General features: G+C 44.0%; 1 pseudogene; it reads right to left on the bottom strand.

The window, feature by feature from the left end:
• Positions 1 to 6106: 6106 nt before the first annotated feature.
• On the bottom strand, positions 6107 to 20862 carry LOC129830606 (actin-binding Rho-activating protein-like; annotated as a pseudogene).
• Positions 20863 to 21520: the final 658 nt, after the last annotated feature.

Here is a 21520-nt window from a genome sequence, read left to right as displayed (position 1 = left end):
AAGATACGGGAAAAGATGCAAGAGGAAAACGCGACAGGTGAGCTGACAGCTTATCATTGTATCATACACCAGGAAGCGTTGTGCGGTAAAGCCTTGAAAATGGAGCATGTAATGAGCATCATCACGCGCACAGTTAACTTTATCAGAGCCAAAGGTTTGAATCACCGCCAGTTCAAGGCATTTCTGACGGAGTTAGAAACGGAGCATGGTGATTTGCCTTATCACACAGAGGTGCGATGGCTAAGCCAGGGAAAGGTGCTTCAAAGATGTTTCGAGCTTCGTGAGGAGATTTGTCTGTTCTTGGACAGCAAAGGGAAAGACACAACACAACTCCGAGACGAAATGTTTCTGTGTGAAATGGCTTTTCTGTGTGACATTACGAGTCATCTGAATGCAATGAACTTGCAGCTGCAGGGTCGGGATCATGTCATCTCTGATATGTACAGTACAGTGAAGGCATTTAAAACCAAACTGACTCTGTGGGAGACGCAGATGCGGAAAGAAAATTTGAGCCACTTTCCCAGCTGCCAGACCATGAAAGAGAAGCTCTCTACCAGTGCGTTCCCGAGCGCACAGTTGGCTGATAAAATAGGTATGCTTGCCGCTGACTTTCGACGCCGATTTGCTGACTTTGAAGCACAAAAAAGCAGGTTGGAACTGCTCGGTAACCCATTTGCTGTTGACGTGGAAAGCTCACCACCAAACCTCCAAATGGAGTTGATTGACCTCCAATGCAATGATGCACTGAGGGCAAAATATGCGGCAGTGGGTGCTGCGGAGTTCGCCCGTTTCCTCCCCGACACAATGCCCCAGCTGCGCATCCAGGCTGCTCAAACGTTGTCTATGTTTGGCAGCACATACCTGTGTGAACAACTGTTTTCTTTGATGAACCTGAACAAAACATCACACAGAAGTCGACTTACTGCTGAACACCTCCACTCAATTCTGAGGATTTCCTCAGCTCAGAGCCTTACCCCGAACATTGATGAACTTGTGGAAAAGATGGGACACCACCAAGTATCACCCTCAACCTCAAACAAGTGAACATTACTGTGCAATCACATATTTAGAGTTTTTACTCAGTTCAAGTTTAAAAGTTAAAGTTTAATATTTGTTTTCACTGCATGTTACTTCTCCTTAAACAAAGTGTTGTTTTTGATTAATAGATTTTTGCACTTTATTTTATTGTATTTCAATCCAATTATATTTTAAAAATATTTCAGTTGAGTGGATGATAGAAAATTGCTATTATTGTTTTTTTCTTTGAAGTAAATTTAGCCCACTTTTGCTAAAATAGAAAATATAGGCTACTGATGGTGCCTTGAATACCGGTTTCTTTCATTTAATGTTCATGTTAGGGGGATTTTTATATAAAGGAAATTTGTCTTTTGTGTCTGTTGAAAATTAAAGATTACTGACAGAGCCATAAGAAAATATTGCTTTATTTATCTGATCATATTGGAATATATTTGTTAGGTTTTCAGTAGGTTCAATTAGGTTCACTAGACTATATGCGTCATTTAAAAATTTTTCAATGAACATTCGAACAGTCCGGCCCTCGGCTTGTAGCTAAATTTTTTATTTGGCCCTCCGTCCATTTGACTTTGACACCCCTGCCCTAGACAATACAAAAACACATACTTCACCATGTCACACCCTGACCTAACTAAAATAATAATGAAAACAAAGATAACTAAGGCCAGGGTGTGACAGAACAACAGTTTTCAGATGTACTAACATGATTGCAAAAGGGTTTTCTAATGATCAATTAGCCTTTTAAAATGATAAACTTGGATTAGCTAACACAACGTGCCATTGGAACAAAGGAGTGATGGTTGCTGATAATGGGCCTCTGTACGCCTATGTAGATATTCCATAAAAAAATCTGCTGTTTCCAGCAACAATATTCATTAACAACATTAACAATGTCTTAACTGTATTTTAATGGACCAAAAATGAGCTTTTCTTTAAAAAACAAGGACATTTCTAAATGACTCCAAACTTTTGTGTATGTATATACAGTGGGCCAAAAAAGTATTTAGTCAGCCACCAATTGTGCAAGTTCTCCCACTTAAAAAGATGAGAGAGGCCTGTAATTTTCATCATAGGTACACTTCAACTATGACAGACAAAATGAGAAAACAAAATCCAGAAAATCACATTGTAGGATTTTTGGAAGACCCATCTGCGACCAAGCTTTAACTTCCTGACTGATGTCTTGAGATGTTGCTTCAATATATCCACATAATTTTCTCTCCTCATGATGCCATCTATTTTGTGAAGTTCACCAGTCCCTCCTGCAGCAAGCACCCCCACAAAATGATGCTGCCACCTCCGTGCTTCACGGTTGGGATGGTGTTCTTCGGCTTGCAAGCCTCCCCCTTTTTCCTCTAAACATAACAATGGTCATTTTGGGCAAACAGTTCTATTTTTGTCTCATCAGACCAGAAGACATTTCTCCAAAAAGTACGATCCTTGTTCCAATGTGCAGTTGTAAACCATAGTCTGGCTTTTTTATGCCGGTTTTGGAGCAGTAGCTTCTTCCTTGATGAGCGGCCTTTCAGGTTATGTCGATATAGGACTCGTTTAACAGTGGATATAGATACTTTTGTACCTGTTTCATCCAGCATCTTCACAAGGTCCTTTGCTGTTGTTCTTTGATTGATTTACACTTTTTGCACCAAAGTACGTTCATCTCTAGGAGACAGAATGCGTCTCCTGCCTGAGCGGTATGACGGCTGCGTGGTCCCATGGTGTTTATACTTGCGTACTATTGTTTGTACAGATGCACGTGGTACCTTCAGACGTTTGGACATTGCTCCGAAGGATGAACCAGACTTGTGGAGGTCTACAATTTATTTTCTGAGGTCTTGGCTGATTTCTGTTGTTTTTCCCATCATGTCAAGCAAAGAGTCACTGAATTTGAAGGTAGGCCTTGAAATACACCCACAGGTACACCTCCGATTGACTCAAATGAGGTCAATTAGCCTATCAGAAGCTTCTAAAGCCATGACATTATTTTCTGGAACTTTCCAAGCTGTTTGAAATAAATGTAGTGGAGTAAAAGTTGGCAAAATTAGAAAGTAAACTACAGATACACCCAAAAACTATTTCAGTAGTACATACTTAAAAGTATTTTTTACTTAAGTACACTTTACACCGACGCAAATGGCATTTATGCAAGCCTACTACACAATTCTAAAGGTCAAACTAATTCAGAACCGTTCAAATGGTATGACTGCAACTCGATTTGGATAAAGGTTTCTGCTGAATGGCATTTATTATTATTATTATTATTATACACTCACCGGACAGTTCATTAGGTACGCCTATCTAGTACTGGGTCGGAACCCCCTTAGCCTCCAGAACAGCCTGAATTCTTCGGGATATTCTACAAGGTGTCGGAAATGTTCCGCAGGGTTGTTGGGTCATGCTCCCGCGATGGCATCATGCAGTTACTGCAGATTGGACGGCGGTGCATTTATGCTGCGAACAGCCCTTTCCATCTCATCCCAAAGATGCTCTATAGGGTTGAGGTCTGGGGACTGCGCAGGCCGGTCAAGTAATCTGAACTCCTCAGTTGCCCTGTGTTGGTGATCACATGCCCACTGGAGCCACTTCTTCTTGTTTTTAGCTGAAAGGAGTGGAACCCGGTGTGGTCGTCCTCTGCAATAGCCCCATCCATGACAAGGGCCGATGAGTTGTGCATTCCGAGATGCCGTTCTGCACACCAGTGTTGTACTGAGCCGTTATTTGTCTGCTTGTGCCCGTCACAGGTCAGGTTTTCTCCTTTGAGTGTACTACCTGAGGTTGCCACTGGAGAGCACCCTTGGGTTACTTCTAGTATCCAGGTGACCCTGCTTGGGCTTGTTGGGATCACCTGCTGGATGACTATTTAGGTGATAGACACAATAACCTGTGTCTGACACAATAACCTGTGTCTATCACAATTCTACTTTCAATTTCAAAGCAAAAAGATAGGCAGATAAATAAATACAAGTCAACCAAAAACTGGATGGTGGTAGACTACCAGGAAAAAATAATAAATAATAATAATAATAAATTGTTTGCCACAAGATGCGTCAATTACGGTAAAATTAAGTTCCTGTCTGTAGATAGCCTTTTTTACATAATTTGCTCTGAACACAAAGGAGGAAAGTCAGATGGATTCTGCATTCATAAAGAACAAACCTCTACATTTAAATTATTACATTCCTTAATTATTTATTTGATTTGATTTATTTTACCATTTTAAACACTATATAACCACACATGTGGATACAGTACAATGACCTTAAAATAATCAAGGATGACACAAAAAAGTTAGTTATTTCTATTATGGTCCTCTTGAAAATACATGAAAACATAATACTTTACCGGTCAAATTTTTTAGAACACCTACTCATTCAAGGGTTTTTCTTTATTTCTACTATTTTCTATATTGTAGAATAATAGTGAAAACATCAAAACTATGAAATCATAGTAGTGTAGTAACCAAAAAAGTGTTAAACAAATCAAAATACATTTTAGATTTGAGATACTTCAAATAGTCACCCTTTGCTTTGATGACAGCTATGCACACTCTTGGCATTCTCTCAACCAGCTTCACCTGGAATGCTTTTCCAACAGTCTTGAAGGAGTTCCCACATATGCTGATCACTTGATGGCTGCTATTCCTTTACTCTGCGGGGCGACTCATCCCTAACCATCTCAATTTGCTTAATTTCGGGGGATTGTGGAGGCCAGGTCATCTGATGCAGCACTATCACTCTCCTTCTTGGTCAAATAGCCCTTCCACAGCCTGGAGGTGTGTTGGGTCATTGTCCTGTTGAAAAACAGGACAATGCCATAATATGGACTTAGCCCTATTTGGTAAAAGACCATCTTCTTATCCCCCCCCCCCCCCCCACCACCTTGTCACAACAAAACTGATTGGCTCAAACGCATTAAGACGGAAAGAAATTCCACAAATGAACTTTTAACAAGGCAAAGTTGTCATGAAGGCAAAGTATTTGTAGTATATTTTAATATTTTTTGGTTACTACATGATTCCATATGTGTTATTTCATAGTTTTGAGGTCTTCACTATTATTCTACAATGTAGAAAAAAGTACAAATGAAGAAAACCCTTGAATGAGTAAGCGTGTCCAAACTTTTGACCAGTAGTGCATACACAAGATTACAACATAAAAACTAAATACATCTCAAATAAATGCCATCAATAGGGAGAAACATACACAAACAGTACATAGCGTAACTAATGATACAGGTAGGCCATGCATTTTCTGTAAGCAGAACATTATTTAATGATGAAGATAGGATCATGTCTCCTCATCAGCTCAACAGATTTTAGATAATTTTATGAATTGTTCTTTCTCCCAAAAATACAAAAAGATGTCTCGATTAGGAAGAATGTTGTCCAACGTGATAAGGGCATTGGTGTGTTGTTAGTAAGCAGTTCACAGATTATGTCTTGTGTCATTTGCGAGGAAATTATGTAATGTTAGGTGAACTCTACTTGTTTTTTAGGTTTGGGCTACGGTTATTAAGAGTTTACTAATCAACAAAGTCCCAGGATTTAACTCCCTTCATAACAATTACATTCAAATTAATAGATTGACGAATAGAAAGTATGGTTATTCAAATAAAAGTGGACAATCCATATCAGAGACCGTAAACTGACACCAAGTTTTGTTGATTAATAAAGTATCAAGTGTATTTCAGACTTAGGGATCCGATTAGGTATCAGACCTGGAGGTCAAACATGTTCACAAGGGCTGCGTTCACACACACAATTCTGATATTTTTCCCACTAATTGGTCTTTTGACCAATCACATCAGATCTTTTCACATCAGATCTTTTTCAGAGCTGATCTGATTAGTGAAAATAACATCACAATTGGGCTGCCTGTCTAAACGCAGCCAATGTGCCCACGTCTGAGTTCAGCTCTGTCAGGCACATAATACATGGCATCAGAGGAGGCTGGTGGGAGGAGCTATAGGAGTACAGGCTAATTGTAATGGCTGGAATGGAATAAATGGAATGGAGTCCAACACGTAGTTTCCATGTGTTTGTTACCATTCCATTGATTCCATTCCAGCCATTACAATGACAAGTCCTCCTATAGCTCCTCCCACCAGCCTCCCCTACATGGTGTGCACTGTAGCCTTTGTATCTCAGATTTCATGTCTCCCAAATCTCATCAGAGTTGGCTTGTGCTGTGCATCATGAAACTCAATCCCTGTTTAAACTACACAATGTTCCTCAAGTCAAAGAAGCTATTAATTAGGCATATATTAATAGATGTTCTAACATGATTCATGAGTTCAGATATAATATAAAGACGCAGAAAACTGTACTTTAAAAGCTAGTAAAAAGCTTTAATCCAACACAAATCAATCAAGTTCAAGCATTACCTTTGGTGCCCACAGGAAATAAATACACTGCAGCTGTAGGCAACAAAATAACATACAATATTGAGTTAGATACTGATATCAAATCTTCAGTAAACCATAGCAGCAAATTGTTTAAGTTCCTATTGAGAAGAATATCCACATCTATCAGCGCATAATCATTCAATGTTAAAAATGACTTATGTCTCCTTAGTTCTGTATGGTTCCACCTCAGATGACGTCACACCAACAGGGTGATGATAACACCATCGTCCTGCCCTTGCCACAGCATCTCCCCCTTGAACGCCACCTTCCCATGCCTCCTGGCTCTCAGAAGAATCCCCACCACCTTGTCAGAGATGCGTACGTATCTATCAAACAGTTCTCTGAAAGTGACGCGGGTCTTCCCGTCGGGATCTGGATCGTTCATAGTCCTGATCACATAGCACATGTCGGCTATCTCACCGTGGATGTGTTGCTCGGCTCGCCTGGCCCGTTCGGCTGTTTTCGTGCCTTCTTTGGGACGTCCGTAACCCTCCTCGCCCTTGCGGAGGCGTAGGGACATGGAGTATTCATAGTCAAAGTCCTCACTGAAGGGGTTGAGCTTCTGGTTGACGGTGTGCGTCGAGGACCAGTTCTGCCAGCGGCTCTTCAGATCGCCCACGGCACTGTACTTCCTTGAGAGAGCGTTGATCCTGTTGGCGTCATCCAACTCCTTTCTGCCCCTGTGAAGGACAACCACAAAAATATTTACCAAAAAATGAAACAGTCATGAATCATGGCAGCATCTATTTCCACTGTAAAGCTCGGAACAGTTTTTGCGCTCTACCGTTTTATTTGCGCAGAAATGTGCTGTATAAAAATGATATAGGTGTATTAGCATGATCCTTGACATATTTGGGGGCAATGTTCAATGACGGGCCTTCATGCACCATCACTTGTACATGAAGAAAGAACATTGAACTCACACTGAGATGGAGGGTATTTTGACCCTCACCCATGACTCAATTTTCCCTTTCGGTGAGACACTGTCATTGTCCCTCTGCTTGGCCTCCCCGGATGACCCAGTGCTATCTGTCTTTACAGGTTTAGAGGTGTCTGTCTGTCCAGGTTTAGAGCTGTCTGTCTGTCCAGGTTCAGTGCTGTTTGTCTGTCCAGGTTCAGTGCGGTTTGTCTGTCCTGGTTTAGAGCTGTCTATCTGTCCAGGTTTACCTTGGCCGCTCTCCGCCTCAAGGGCCCTTTCCTCTGCCTCAGAGTACCGACTATCCTCTGTGTCCACGCTACAGGTGCGCCCATCTCCAAATTCTCCCTCTGTCGGTACATTCTGCTCCTTCTCCTTCCAGCTGCAGGTCAGCTCCAACACATCGGAGCACTTTCTGCGGAGTGTGGGCGACTCCCTCTTGCTCAGCATTCTGTCTATCTCCTCCCCTGGTGGTGGAGCCTCCTTACAAATCCGCTTGGTCAGAAATGTAATGCGCACACTCCTCTCCTGAATGCCGCTGGTCACAGTCTTCACCAGCTGCTTGGTCTTGATCCGGGACTCTCCTTGAAGCACTAACAGAGTCTTCCTTTTATCCACCGATTGGGAAGGAGGAGAACTGCCTTGGGACTCCTGCTGGTCAGCTGAAGGGTTGTTCTGATCAACAGGTAGGTTGTGAGATCCTGACTGAGACAAACCCTCTTCTCCCAAGTTGCTAATTTAGTGGTGCTTGGCGTCTTTGGTGGTTCGTCCCAAAGCGCTCTTAGGGCGTCAGGAGCCCAGCCGACAGGCTCCTTGGCCTACTTGTCCTTGACCTTGGACACCCAGTTCTGCCAGCTCCGGGTCAGGCTGGACACCATGCAGATGGTGCGCAGCTTCTTGATGTTCTTGTTGGTGGAAGGCTTCCTCTGGCCAGCCAGTGCAGTCAGTGTCAGGTTAGGCTTTTTTTTAAATGTTCTACTCTTGCCAGACTAGTTGCTCATGTTCATGAAGCTTCTCTCTCTTTCTCTGTGGGACTGTCTCTCTGACCCTAATTGCCTGCCCTGTTGCCTTCTACCCTAACTCTGACTTAAAAGGGGAGGTGTGAACTCTACGTGACGCTGTAAAGTATTTGAGACATCCCCGCCTCCCCGCTGATCGTCTTTCCCTGGCACTTGCCAACCTAGAGGGATTGGTGTGCTCACATTTCCTCACAGACCATGGGCCATATCTGGAGGTAAACAGGGCAACAGAGCAAAGGTGCACTAAGCTCTTAAAGGACCGGCGCAGACGTGTGGCTAACTGCCTAGACAAATGCAAAGACTAGCTGATCTATAAAGCTTGTTTGGATGTGACGCCTCAACGCGGTCCGTCTTTGTTTGGTGTGAGGAATACATGGGGATGCATCCTACTGCCTACTCTCACGACTTGCATTGTGTTCTCAGGGAAGCCGTGCTTGTGTACTGCCCCCAGACTGTAATCTACGCATTATTCATGATCATTTTCCAATTTGACATGACAACCACAAAGTCCATACAGTTAATGTATATGGAGGCCTAAGGGTATCCTTTTGTACATGATGTTGCAAAAATAACATACAATCAGTATATTACACAGCGAGAGCAAACATGTATGAGATGAATCCACATTTGCATGTTCAATGATGGTACTACTTGCCAATGTCACTACATGACACTGGTGGTGATTGCTGATCACAACTCCTAAGCCAAACTGCCTGTGCAGTATATCACATGTCAGACGACAATGCAGCAGCTGCTGTCTAGAAAAGAGCTATCAAAACACTGCCAGTAGTTCAGATGACCTTGTAGACGATAATGAGCAAATCCCATAGAAGCAATCCTGTTTAACGGTGTCAATCCAGTTGGGTGGCCTGTCTGGCCGCATGTGTCACCAGTATTTGTGTTGGCGAAAGGCGTGAAGTGTAATGTAAACTAGACGTTGAAATGACATCGGTGCCCAGTGGACAATCAATCAAGTCAAGTTCAGGCTCGAAACAGGTCAGTGACAGACAGAAAGACAGTGAGGGTTTGGTGCAATAGAGAAAGATACAATTGGATTCGACAGCATCTGTCAAAGAGATCACCTAGCAGAAACGCACAGGAGAACATTAGCCTACAGCACAGCTCAAATTCTGCTCTAGCTTGCACGTTTGCTGCCAGCGCCAGGTTCCATTTCCATAAACACAAACACTTACTGCATTGTCACCTGAACAGATCGATTGATGGTATATGTCCGCACCGTGCATGCCATGCAAATATACTGTATGGAGTGTGCTTAGGCAAGAAGCTGAGAGCAGCTACACCTGCACAGGCAGTTTTTGTGGGTCACGGGGACCAGAGGGTGGTATCAAAGACAGGACGAGACATTTGACCCAAAGGCCAAAGGCACACGGACTCTAACCAGGAAAGAACGTGATACCTGGAGAAGACGAGGAGCTCCTGCTTACGCATGTAGGGTTTAGTCTTGCAATGCAGCTGGTAGAGAGATCAACGTTTAGAAACAGGGAGGGCGGGGGAGCACTGACTCTGGCAATGCACCCAGTGCTTCAAGACTCTACATTTCATGTTAGAAAGTGGGCATGTGAGTTTTAGATGTATACATGTGTATGACAGCTCTCTAGACATAACCTAATGTGAAGGTGTACATGTGTGTGGATGTTTATGTTAATCTCTGTGTGTGTTAGTTTTGATATTTGTATGGGTCAATGAGAGGAAAGGGATATATTAATAGAATCTGTCCGAAGCATACACAAGCCAGCAAGTTGGTGAGAGGCAGCTGTTGGCAGTCAGTCACACGGTGTGGAAGTGTGTCAGTGAGCATGAACAGAGGACTCCTGTATACCTCTTCAGGTCATTCCTAATACCAGATAACCTCATAAGCAGGTTAGAGCGCCACCTTATGGACAAATATGTGGATTACCTCTCAATCACATTTATGGAGATGATAGGCCTACTCGGTCACATTGTTCATTTTTGAAGAGGATTTCTAAATATAATTCATATTCAAATCACATGAAATCATGATATAATGTTATTTTTATTATTTTAAAAATCTGTAAAATTATAAGAATTTAGCAGTGTGACATTTTTGGGAGGTTATTGATACTTTAGGCCTGGGCCTTATTTTAGGGAAATGCCTATAGAAAATATATCTGGGTACTCAGATTAAGTTGTATGTAGAAGTGTGTGAAAGTTTAACAAATGTCACTGTACAGTTTACACCTTAAAGAACCCATATCAAGACAGTTTAGAGTTTTTGAATTCAATTATATTTTTGGAAAAATGTATTGTCTAAAACGTACATCTCATTAAAGAAAATCATCCGACAGTATTTCTGCTGACATCTAGTGACAAAAGTAGGAACTTCACCTGGTCAAGGTATTGTTGCAAACACACATTCACCAACTATATTCATCACACCAGAACTCTAAAAAGCAGCAGTTGTTGAGAACTGTAAGCTCAGTAAAACACCAGCAGAGGTCAGTGTTGAGTCTGTAAAGCTCTGTAGTGCTAGAGAAAGATGCTGGGGAAAAATGTTCTGTCTCCAGTGGTCAAATAACCTGCAGGGGATTGAGTGGGTGAGTGAATCAGAGATGGACAAATTAGTTCTATGGTTTATGAGGAGTTAGAGAAACAGACAGAAAGACAGAGAAAGGCATGTTGAACTAGAGCTGTTGTTACCTAGCCTGATCCACCATCCTGATCTCGCAAGCTTACTTCAGGATGGTGGATCAGGCTAATGGTTACCATGTACTCAGACCGGACACAACCCTCCATGCTGCTTGTGCTGTATATCACAGACTAATAAATATCACCTCACCCACTGCTGCCCCAGCTTGCCATCCATCAGAGTGTGGTAGCCCATACCCAGAGTGGACCAGGCAAATCAGATGGTTTTCATTCTGGCTCCGTTCATAAACTGTATAATTACATTCGCTATTCAAAGAGATGGTTGCTTCATTTGGAATTCCAGGTGTAAATACTATACATTTCTTATTGAAAGTCCATTCCTGTCTGGTCTTTTAGGCCACCGGACTGGTGGTCCAGACACCGCATCCAGGCCAGAGGGAAGGGCCAGAAAACGATTGTCCTCTGTCTTATTTGCCTTTTATTCCTTAGAGTCGGCAGCTATTCGACGGGGTTGTTTTGGTTGGCCATCGAGATTCATTGTGCAGGATTAGGATCGAAGGTGGTGGAGAAGCGACCTCTCAGGCACTCTGTGACCCCTGCGGGTGATGCTGATTTGTGGGGTTCCCTTAGTGGGCTGCGTACGCAGAATAAAACGTTCTGTTGTTCTAATCTGCCTGTGGCTATCATGCCTTATTAACTCGGAGCACTGGTAAAAGATAGATGCTTTTAGCCATGTTATTCTGATTGAAATCTTGTATGCTGTCTTTAAGATTGGAACAAAGTGAGGGAGTCTTTTTTGGGGGACAAATACAGTATAACACTAAGGCGAGCACACAGGATCTGCCTAAGCCAAAATCAGAGGATATTAACAGTATTTTTGTCTCATGTCATTTCCAATGCAGACTGCAACACCAACAACGGTCAAAACATTTGCGTTGGACAAAGTGTCTTTGTAAGTAAACTTGACAAGTACAGGCATCCATTTCTCCTCTTTTCTCCGACAAAACCACTCAACATCTTCTCCTATCTCGACAGTGACTCCAAAGACAGAGCCAGTCAGCTCTACACATCTGCCTTAGCCCAGAGACGTGTCAGCCAGTCGCTTAAAAAAAAACACTGTAATCCACTAATTCTTCCCAAAGTCGAAAGCGAAGTGTGTTATTAATTTTGTTTGGCCGTCTCAAACAGCCCTCATACATAGACGGACGGGACGTTAAATTAGCTGTAGTGCAGGCCTGTGGTCAGCTTGTGCCATCCAGAAAGAGGAGGACATCACAACGTCTCCTGCTAAGGAGACTGACAGGATGAGTGACTGGGCTTGTGTAGCCATTTGATCTCATTAAGGGTCCGGAGCAGAGCTTCTTCATTTGAATTTATCGGACATGTTTTATAGAAGATGAATAAAGAAAAGGAGCAAGAAGAAATCAAGATTAAAGAAACATGAGGGTTCAGTGTTTTTGAGAGGCTAGATGATGTTAGGAGGGCCTTCCTTCTCAGTAAGTAGCTAGTGGCTATAAAAACATGATAGCATTTTGTAATAACTAGTCTTGTCTTAGTATCCTGTGCTATGCATTTTTATTTTATTTACCTTCATTTAGAAAGGTTTTTCTCATTGAGATAAAATCTACTTTTCAAGAGAGACCTGGTCCAGGCATCGGCTTCAGTTATTGCGAATTCTCTGATACACTTGATACTCTAGGGGCAGCAGGTAGCCTAGAGATTAAGAGCGTTGGGCCAGTAACCAAAAGGTTCCTGATTCAAATTCCTGAACCGGCAAGGTAGAAAAAAATCTGCCGTTCTGCCCATGAGCAAGGCAGTTAACCGACAACTGCTCCCGGGCGCTGATTAAGACAGCCCCCCGCACCTCTTTGATTCAGAGGGTTTGTGTTAAATGTGGAAGACACATTTTGGTTGAATGGATTCAGTTGTGCAACTGACTAGGTATCCCCTTTCCCTTGATATACAGTGCCTTCGGAAAGTATTCAGACTCCTTTACTTTTTCCACATTTTGTTAGGTTACAGCTTTATTCTAAAATGTAATAAATGTTTTTTTCCCCCTCATCAAACTACACACAATACCCCATAATGACAAAGCAAAAACAGGTTTAGACATTTTTGCTAATTTATTATATTGTTATTACTGTATATACAAAAAACTGAAATATCACATTTCAATAATTATTCAGACCCTTTCAGTACTTTGTTGATGCACCTTTGGCAGTGATAACAGCCTCGAGTCTTCTTGGGTATGAAGCTAAAAACATGGCACATCTGTATTTGGGGAGTTTCTCCCATTCTTCTCTGCAGATCCTCTCAAGTTCTGTCAGGTTGGATGGGGAGCATTGCTGCACGGCTATTTTCAGGTCTTTCCAGAGATGTTCGATCAGGTTCAAGTCCGGGCTCTGGTTGGGCCACTCAAGGACATTCAGAGACTTGTCCCGAAGCCACTCGTGCGTTGTCTTGGAAGTGTGCTTAGGGTCGTTGTCCTGTTGAAAGGTGAACCTTCGCCCCAGTCTGAGGTCCTGAGCACTCTGGAGCAGGTTTTCATCAAGGATCTCGCTGTACTTCGCTCCATTCATCTTTCCCTCGATCCTGACTAGTCTCCTAGTCCCTGCCGCTGAAAAACATCCCCACAGTATGATGCTGCCACCATCATGCTTCACCTTGGGGATGGTGCCAGGTTTCCTCCAGACGTTAAGGTTGGCATTCAGGCCAAAGAGTTCTATCATGGTTTTATCAGACCAGAGAATCTTGTTTCTTGTGGTCTGGGAGTCTTTAGGTGCCTTTTGGCAAACTCCAAGCAGGCTGTCATGTGCCTTTTACTGAGGAGTGGCTTACGAATAGCCACTTTACCATTAAAAGCCTGATTGGTGGAGTGCTGCAGAAATGGTTGTCCTTCTGGAAGGTTCTCCCATCTCCACAGAGGAACCATCAGGTTCTTGGTCACCTCCCTGACCACGACCCTTCTCCCCCGATTGCTCAGTTTGGCCGGGTGGCCAGCTCTAAGAAGATTCTTGGTGGTTCCAAACTTCTTCCATTTAAGAATGATGGAGGCCACTGAGTTCTTTGGGACGTTCAATGCTGCAGAAATTTTGGGGTTATTTTCCCCAGATTTGGGCATCGACACAGTCCTGTCTCGGAGCTCTGTGGACAATTCCTTCGACCTCCTGGCTTGATTTCTGCTGTGACATGCACTGTCAACTGTGAGACCTTATATAGACAGGTGTGTGCTGTTTCAAATCATGTCCAATCAATTGAACTTACCACAGGTAGACTCCAATCAAGTTGCAGAAACATCTCAAGGATGTTCAATGGAAACAGGATGCACCTGAGCTCAATATCGAGTCACATAGCAAAGGCTCTGAATACTTATGTAAATAAGGTATTTCTGTTTTTATTTGTAATAAATTTGAAAACATTTCTAAAAACCCATTTTCGCTTTGTCATTATGGGTGTTTTGTATTTATTTAATACATGTTTGAATAAGGCTGTAACGTAACAAAATGTGGAAAAGGTAAAGGCACTGCATCTGTAGATAGTAAATTGTTGTAACGGGTGACGCTCTCCTCATCCTCGGATGAGGTGAGGAGAGAAGGATCCTCAGACCAAAACGCAGGCTTTGGGAAATAAGCCATCTTTATTAAACAACGATGATGGCAAACACGAAACGAAACAAAACACTTTCAAACTACAAAATAACAAAAACGACGTTGACGAAACCTGAACATAAACTTACATAACTAAACATAAACTTACGTACAGGAAACAGACGACATCGAAACGAAAACGAAACAAACAAACGCTACAGTCCAGTGTGGTACGAACAAACATACTGACACAGGAGACAATCACCCACAAACAAACAGTGAGAATGCCCTACCTAAATATGACTCTTAATTAGAGGCAAACGCAAACCACCTGCCTCTAATCAAGAGCCATACCAGGCAAACCGAAACCAACATAGAAACAGATAACATAGAATGCCCACCCAACCTCACGTCCTGACCAACTAACACACAAAAACTAACATAAATAGGTCAGGAACGTGACAGTACCCCCCCCACAAGGTGCGAACTCCGGACGCACCAGCACAAAGTCTAGGGGAGGGTCTGGGTGGGCATCTAACCACGGTGGTGGCTCAGGCTCCGGGCGCGGTTCCCACCCCACCATAATCCATCCTAGCCCTCTCCCTTCAAGAATGTCCACCCTCTTACTTCCCCCACAAAATCCTCCTAATAACATATCTAATAATGACAATACCGGGACAGAGAGATAAACCAAGACAGAGGGATAGATAAGACTATAGAGGTAGATAAAGATAGAGAGGGAGATCAGGATAGAGGGGCAACTCCGGACTGAAAGGCAGCTCCGGACAGAGAGACAGCTCTGGACTGATGGGCAGTTCTGGGTATCTAGCCTTTTCAGGCTGAAGGGCAGCTCATGGCTGACTGACGACTCTCGATGCTCATGGCTGGCTGACGGCTCTCGACGCTCATGGCAGGCTGACGGCTCTCGACGCTCATGGCAGACGGGCGGCTTTGCAGGCTCATGGCAGACGGGCGGCTTTGCAGGCTCCTGGCAGACGGATGGCTCAGACGGCGCTGGGGAGACGGATGGCTCAGATGGCGCTGGGGAGACGGATGGCTCAGATGGCGCTGGGGAGACGGATGGCTCAGATGGCGCTGGGGAGACGGATGGCTCAGATGGCGCTGGGGAGACGGATGGCTCTGGCCGGATATGGCGCACTGTAGACCTGGTGCGTGGTGCCGGAACTGGAGGCACCGTGCTAATGACAAGCACCTTCCTACTAGTGCGGGGAGCAGGAACAGGGCACACTGTATTCTCAAAGCCTACTCTATCCCTGATGCGTGGTACCGGCACTGGTGACGCCGGGCTGAGGACAAGCACATCAGGATTAGTAGGGGGAGAATATACAGTGTGTACAGGGCTCTGGAGACGCACTGGTAGCTTAGTGCGTGGGGCCGGAACTGGAGGCACCGGGCTAGATACACGCACTACAGGGAGAGTGCGTGGAGGAGGAACAGGGCTCAGGATACGCACTGGTAGCCTAGTGCGTAGTGTATACACTGTAGGTACTAGGCTGGGGCGGGGAGGTGGTGCCGGAAATACCGGACCGTGGAGGCGTACTGGCACTCTTGAGCATTGAGCTTGCCCAACCTTACCTGGTTGAATACCCCCGGTTGCCCGACCAGTGCGGGGAGGTGGAATAACCCGCACCGGGCTATGTAGGCGAACCGGGGAAACCATGCGTAAGGCAGGTGCCATGTATGCCGGCCCGAGGAGACGCACTGGAGACCAGACGCGTTGAGCCGGCCTCATGACACCTGGCTCAATACCCAATCTAGCCCTCCCAGTGCGGGGAGGTGGAATAACCCGCACTGGGCTATGCACTCGTACAGGAGACACCGTGCGCTCTACTGCGTAACACGGCGCCTGCCCGTACTCCCGCTCTCCACGGTAAGCCTGGGAAGTGGGCGCAGGTCTCCTACCTGCCCTTGGCCCACTATCTCCTAGCCCCCCCCCAAGAAATTTTTGGGAATTACTCACGGGCTTTTTTGGCTTCCGTGCCAGACGCGTTCCCTCATAGCTCCGGTTCCTCTCTCCGGTAGCCTCCGCTCTCCTCAGTGCCTCCAGCTGTTCCCATGGGAGGCGATCTCTACCAGCTAGGATCTCCTCCCATGTGTAGACACCCTTTCCATCCAAAACATCGTCCCATGTCCATTGCTCCTTTCTCTCCTGTCCCCTACTCCGTTTCGTTTTCCCTTGCCGCTTGGTCTTAGCGTGGTGGTGGGTGATTCTGTAACGGGTGACGCTCTCCTCATCCTCGGATGAGGTGAGGAGAGAAGGATCCTCAGACCAAAACGCAGGCTTTGGGAAATAAGCCATCTTTATTAAACAACGATGATGGCAAACACGAAACGAAACAAAACACTTTCAAACTACAAAATAACAAAACGACGTTGACGAAACCTGAACATAAACTTACATAACTAAACATAAACTTACGTACAGGAAACAGACGACATCGAAACGAAAACGAAACAAACAAACGCTACAGTCCAGTGTGGTACGAACAAACATACTGACACAGGAGACAATCACCCACAAACAAACAGTGAGAATGCCCTACCTAAATATGACTCTTAATTAGAGGCAAACGCAAACCACCTGCCTCTAATCAAGAGCCATACCAGGCAAACCGAAACCAACATAGAAACAGATAACATAGAATGCCCACCCAACCTCACGTCCTGACCAACTAACACACAAAAACTAACATAAATAGGTCAGGAACGTGACAATTGTTCTGCATAACAGCGGCTTCTAAGTGACTAAAATATTAATTTGATAGTCAACAGGTTCCACAGTGTCTGGTTAAGTTGTGGTAAAAATATTACCCAAGAACTTGGGCTGTAATATCGGGGAATTACACCAATACAATGCAGGCTAGATCCTTCCCAAGTATCAGCAGGTCATATCTGAAGATTTAAAAACAATGTTCATATTCAACGCACACTAAACTCAGCAAAAAGATAAAGATCATTTGTAAAAATCCAAATAACTTCACAGATCTTCATTGTAAAGGGTTTAAACACTGTTTCCAATGTTTGTTCAATGAACCATAAACAATTAATGAACATACACCTGTGGAACGGTCGTTAAGACACTAACAGCTTACAGACTGTAGGCAATTAAGGTCACAGTTATGAAAACTTAGGACACTAAAGAGGCCTTTCTACTGACTCTGAAAACACCAAAAGAAAGATGCCCAGGGTCCCTGCTCATCTGTGTGAATGTGCCTTAGGCATGCTGCAAGGAGGCATGAGGACTGCAGATGTGGTCAGGGCAATAAATGGCAATGTCCGTACTGTGAGACGCCTAAGACAGTGCTACAGGGAGACAGGATGGACAGCTGATCGTCCTCGCAGTGGCAGACCACGTGCAACAACACCTGCACAGGACCAGTACATCCGAACATCACACCTGCAGGACAGGTACAGGACGGCAACAACAACTGCCCGAGTTACACCAGGAATGAACAATCCCTCCATTAGTGCTCAGACTGTCCGCAATAGGCTGAGAGAGGCTGGACTGAGGGCTTGTAGGCCTGTTGTAAGGCAGGTCCACACCAGACATCACCGGCAACAACGTCGCCTATGGGCACAAACCCACTGTCGCTAGACCAGACAGGACTGGCAAAAAGTGTTCTTCACTGAGTCACGGTTTTGTCTCACCAGGAGTGATGGTCGGATTCGCGTTTATCGTCGAAGGAATGAGCGTTACACGAAGGCTTGTACTGTGGAGCGGGATCGATTTGGAGGTGGAGGGTCCGTCATGGTCAGGGGCGGTGTGTCACAGCATCATGGGATTGAGCTTATTGTCATTGCAGGCAATCTCAACGCTGTGCGTTACAGGGAAGACATCCTCCTCCCTCATGTGGTACTCTTCCTGCAGACTCATCCTGACATGACCCTCCAGCATGACAATGCCACCAGCCATACTGCTCGTTCTGTGTGTGATTTCCTGCAAGACAGGAATGCCAGTGTTCTGCCATGGCCAGCGAAGAGCCCGGATCTCAATCCGAGCACGTCTGGGACCTGTTGGATTGGAGGGTGAGGGCTAGGGCCATTCCCCACAGAAATATCCGGGAACTTGCAGGTGCCTTGGTGGAAGAGTGGGGTAACATCTCACAGCAAGAACCGGCAAATCTGGTGCAGTCCATGAAGAGAAGATGCACTGCAGTACTTAATGCAGCTGGTGGCCACACCAGATACTGACTGTTACTTTTGATTTTGACCTCCCCCCCTTTATTCAGGGACACATTATTCAATTTCTGTTAGTCACATGTCTGTGTAACTTGTTCAGTTTATGTCTCAGTTGTTGAATCTTGTTATGTTCATACACATATTTACACATGATCAGTTTGCTGAAAATAAACGCAGTTGACAGTGAGAGGACGTTTCTTTTTTCGCTGAGTTTAGTTACATCATGGCTAGCCCTACTCTGCAGTAAGTAACTTAGCTAGCTATAATTTCTTACACCTTTACGATAGCAAACAGGATAACTGCAAATTGTGGTAATCTTTTGAGTAACGTTAACAGATTGATAATAACAATTGTTCGTTTTGAGTTCAAGTACGAAAATCTGAGTTAATGGATTTCAAATTGCTGAATGTTAACTTGCTGAACACTGACAGCTGTAGCCTACTAGTTACTCCACATTCGCTAAACATGTGTGTACTGTAACTTACGACTGCACTGAATACGTGTGTATTACTAGCACAGATGTAAACATAATGTCAGGCTAAATTGGGAACCGATCTCTCTTATCTGACTGACTGTCTGTTAATGGAGCCAACGGTCTAACGTTAACTTACACTTTTGTAAAAGTTGTCCAGGAAACCTAAACCCGATGCTAAACCTTAAAACTTACTTCAAATATGATGCTTTCGCCAATCGCGAAAAGAGCTTGTGGAGCTGTGGAAATATTCTCTCTTCTTCTTCTGGATGTTCTTCTTCTTCTTCTTCTTCTTCTGTGTCTCACAACCAACGTTAATATTCTCTCTTCCTCGTCCTCGATTTGAAAAAATGCGCCGCCGAACATCAAAATAAATGCTTCTTTCAACAAGAGGTGAAATGAGATGTCAATCAGCATCAAACTGCCCTCTGGCTCCGCCCCTGCCCACAAGTGTTTCTGTGTGTGTAGGGTGTGTATCTTACCTGAGGATGTAGAGGAGCGGATGTGGCTCAGTAGACTGACCAGCATGTACTTGGACCCACCCTGAAAACAACAACAGAAATATAGCTATACACACCCATACAGTACATGCACATACACAACACATTTACTCATTAAACACAATATTTTTGAAAAATTCAAACTCATTTCTCTGAAACTTGCACTATGACATTTTCCTGATGAGTCTTTCATTCTTCTATGGCTCTTGTCCTCCATCTTGATTGAGGTTTACCTAGTTGGTTTACCTAGTTGAACCTCTTCAAGTGGAGGACCAGGACCCTGCAAACAGAGAGACGGAGAGGGACAGAGCAGAGAAGGAGAAAGAGAAGGAGAGAGAAGCCACCCCAGCTGTGACTACAATGCCAGGACAACTGTAAAGTCAAGTGGAGCATTTTGGAGATGAACAACTTCATAGCTGAGTATTTTGACAATAAACACTATCAAATGGACTGTATTGTACATGCAGACAGATACTGTATCTCAAGATGACAGACAACAGTGCAGAGCTCACTCACTGTTACAGGGACTGGAAAGACCAGTGCTGACCAGAAGCGTTCCCCCCATAGTCACACCTAAACTACAACTCTTCATCTTACAGCAGAGGAGGTAGGTAGAGATGAAACACTAATCTATCTGACACATTTCACATTACACTGTAAATAACCAAATGGAAGCGCAATTCTTTCGAAAACAATGCCGTTAAGGGTTGGCCCAAACTATCAAAATAGACACGACCTGTATCCTACTATCTTAACACTAATTAATGTAATGGGGTGCCACTGATTTTTTTGGTAGAGCTGGAGGCTGGCTTTCACTGAGCCACCAGGCACCACTACCGTAGACAGCTGGGTGTCGTCTGCTTTCCACAGCCTGAATACAAAAAACAGGAGAAACACACACAGTTACAGACACATAGAGACCAAAACAAGAGATCTACAGTACGTATGCGTTAGTGTGTTTATGGGCATTTTTCCCCCTCTGTGTGTGTAGATTTTACCTGCGGCAGATCCTCGTGCTGAGCATTTGGAACCCATCCATCGCTGCCGTCGCCTTCTGCAGCACCAGGGCTAGAGATGCCATCTGACCCAGCAAGATGCTCATGAACTCGTGGGTGTCCTAAACATTTACATTTTGGTCATTTAGCAGCCACTCTCTCCAGAGCGACATACATTCAGCTAAGGTAGGGCTGGGCAATATTTTAACTAGGCAATTCAATATCATTGTATTAAAAAAAAAAACATTGACGGTATGATGGTATCTGATGTTTTTGAATAATAAAAATTCGAAATTTGCTTTATGAGTAGAGCGTGACCCTAGGGAGGCAACACATACATTCTAAGTGATTTCAATGGGTCTTTCTCCATTGTGATTGTTTTGTACTGTTCAATTAAACTTGAACCAAGAAGTATTTTCTGCATTCATCAATTTCTGCATTTCCTGCACTCATTTGAGATCATTTCCACACTGCTACATAGGGCTGCACGATATTGACAAAAAAATCGAGGCCTTGCTTTTCACCAAATGTTGCAATTGCAATTTCACTAGATCAAAACACTGTTTTGGAATCATGGAAACATAATGATTATTATAATAATTCTATGGTTAGAATATAATAGTGGGCAAATTGAATACAGTGTTGTTTGACATGACACTGAATGAAAATGCCAGGCAGGAGTTATTGTAACAGGGTAGGAACCAAAGTGTTGGTCAGTGTTTTTTAGGGAACCCTATAATCTTGGGCTACATTAAATGTTTTCGC

This window comes from Salvelinus fontinalis, chromosome 32 (assembly GCF_029448725.1).
Source record: "Salvelinus fontinalis isolate EN_2023a chromosome 32, ASM2944872v1, whole genome shotgun sequence".
Taxonomy (NCBI): domain Eukaryota; kingdom Metazoa; phylum Chordata; class Actinopteri; order Salmoniformes; family Salmonidae; genus Salvelinus; species Salvelinus fontinalis.
The sequence above is the reverse complement of the archived record's forward strand: the minus strand, read 5'-3'. Positions and strand labels throughout refer to the sequence as shown.